Below are 2,731 nucleotides of genomic sequence, written 5' to 3'. Positions count from 1 at the left end.
TCCTGTGCTCCATTGCGCCCCTGGTGGCGTTCAAAAGACAACCTGTGACTGAAATATCAGTCACAACATATCTCTACTGAAGATTAATTGTCATGCGCTAAAGTAATTGGTTTTGTTTCATTCGTGAACTTGTTAGTTTTTGTTTTGGGTGGCCAAAGCCTAAAATGTGTAAAATTCTGATCCATTTTCTTTTTTTAATTCATTAAATTAATATTCAACTTGTTCATTAGGATGGAGGACAACCGACAATGACTGAATCGGCTGAGGTTGATGCCACCAGAACATCGAAGCAGCCTTCTCAAGTTTTGACAGACTCTGAAAAGGAGGTATGCGTATCATGTGGTCATCCTGTCGTGTCTTGAGATGTTAAAATTACAGTTAGATAGACCTGTGCTGGTTGGACAAGTTTTCTAATATATCTGGACATAAATCGTAGCTAATAATATTTTCCCTCATCATCATATGATATACAGTTATGCCTAGTATATGTCTTTACTATGTTACAATCTAAGAACCTACCAGCCACTACAGTTCTCTCATTGGGAGACTTAAGCTTTCGTCAGGTTGTCGACTGCTGCATTGCCCTCTTATTGGCTTTAAGTACACAACCTGTAACTGAATTATCTGTCAGAACAGAACCTATGTGTCTACAGCAGGTGATTTGGCATGTGGATTCTTCAGATTTTTAGAAAATAGGTAAAATTGTGATCAAAAGTTTAAAATGTCTAAAATTCTGGTATAGTTTGCAATAGTATATCTATTAAATCATTTCAAAACTTCTTAACAAGGATGGAGAACATTGGCTGTGACCGAATTGGTTGAGGTTTAGATTACCAGGACCATTGAGCAGCCTCCTCGGGATCTACAAATTTAGGAATGAAGATATGCATCCCATGTTACAATCCTGTTATGGCCCGAGGTTTTGAAGTTGCAGTTACATATTGGGCTGGGCGATATGGCTGATAAGTACATAGCGATATAAGTATTTCATATGGGTCCATCGATACACATTGAATTCTTTTTTTATATTATTTTATTTATTATCGTTTTTATTTTCCAATATTTTCACTGCCCTGTTAAAAAAACATTTAATGTAGTTTTCCTCCCGGGAGCTTTTTGTTACGGTCAATTAATTTTGTTATTACATTATTTTGTCATATCATTCATCAATATTTTAGTTTTTTTTTTTTTTTCAAATAGAATTAAGACCTTTTTCTGTGCAGATTCCTCTGGGGATTAAGTATTTAATGGGTTCTCAATTTTCTCTTGGACTCTGATGCAACCCAGTCTCCTCCCTTGGACAAAAAATATGGGCTGAATCTTCCTTGGAATAACGACACAGATTCTGACGAATCATTGTCAAATCCTGCCCCTGAACTTTGCGCCTCAGACCCAGACCATATTACTATCCCAAGGCTCAGGAGGACCAAAAGTATACAGGTAAACAACCCATATAGATTTCAGGGAATCTTACAAGCAAATTGCATATATTTTATTGGTCTCCTGCCTTCTATCCTTTATATTTCGTTGTTGTTGTTTTTTAGATTAAAAAAACAGGCTGACTTTGGAATGGATAAGCATTATTACTCCAACTCAGATGACAGTGGAGATGAATATATTCCGGATACAAGTGAGGCCTCTGATTCAGACGGAAGTGAATCTTTGAAAATTGTGGACCCTCTCTTGAAGTCTAAGAATGCCTTCAGAGATTTTTCTCCCACACCACGAATCTCAAAAGCCACCTCAACGCAGGTTGTTAATCAAGGGCGTTCACCCGTTCGGAGGAGTAGCAGCACTGGTGTGATTCTTGAATTCTATGGCTCTTCAAATATTTGTGCAGTTTAACACAAATCATCCAAAATAGAATTCAAGCACATCTGTGACAGAAATTCAAATTCAGAAGTCAAACAGAGAGAACAAAAAAAAAAATCTAATGCTGCGCTTCTTCCGAAGACATATACTGTAAACATTAAATGTATGTTAGGACAATCTTGAAAAAAGTATTAGAACACCCTTTACTTTTATTTCTTGTTAATTTTATTAACCAAAATATGTCCATTTTTATTACAGATTAATGAATACAAAATTAAAACTCTAATCAGCTACTTTTTAATCGTTATATTTGTATAAACAAATGTTATACATCTGTGTGTTAACTTATACAAGAAATGACGGAAAAGCAAGGGTGGTTTAGTATTTTTTTATCGTATATAGTCTGTATAATATCTTTAACCTATGCTGATGCTGTTTAATACTGATTTAAATAATAATAATAATGTCATAATCTGTTGGTTTTACATGAACAAAACCTTTCAAGCACTTTTTAAAATTCTAAATACTACCTCTTGTCAGTAAGTTGGTTCACAGCACTGCCTTGGAGTGAAAGTGTGTAGTGCTGAGACAGTCGGTATGTGCTGAGTCGTCTGACGTTTGTGTGACTGGTACCCAGGAAGGTAGCAAAACCAGGCAGTGTGTATGTCGTACCCAGGAAGGCAGAGAAACCAAGCAATATGTATGTGGTACCCACGAAGGCAGAGAAACTAAGCAGTGTGTATGTGGTACCCGGGAAGGTAGCAAAACCAGGGAGTGTGCATAGATACAGACCCCAAAAGTGATTAAAACCAAATAAAGTCCCCAGAAGATCATCTGTAGTCAGGTGAAGGACCCTGTACTTTGTTCAACTCATTTACTCCCTTAGACGTACAAAGACGTCTTTTAATGCAATGGCGCC

At 36.7% G+C, this 2,731-nt stretch overlaps 1 long non-coding RNA gene across 1 annotated transcript; it reads left to right on the top strand.

Annotated features, from left to right (window-relative positions):
* Positions 1–231: 231 nt before the first annotated feature.
* LOC148315664 (uncharacterized) lies at positions 232–2,341 on the top strand. The gene is made up of 3 exons (XR_015840710.1): positions 232–326; positions 1,288–1,440; positions 1,545–2,341. It is a non-coding gene; the product is annotated as an uncharacterized LOC148315664 (long non-coding RNA).
* Positions 2,342–2,731: the final 390 nt, after the last annotated feature.

Source organism: Idiotropiscis lumnitzeri, unplaced genomic scaffold, assembly GCF_059441095.1.
Source record: "Idiotropiscis lumnitzeri isolate Australia: NSW breed Sydney's pygmy pipehorse unplaced genomic scaffold, RoL_Ilum_1.0 HiC_scaffold_64, whole genome shotgun sequence".
Taxonomy (NCBI): Eukaryota; Metazoa; Chordata; class Actinopteri; order Syngnathiformes; family Syngnathidae; genus Idiotropiscis; species Idiotropiscis lumnitzeri.
The sequence above is the reverse complement of the archived record's forward strand: the minus strand, read 5'-3'. Positions and strand labels throughout refer to the sequence as shown.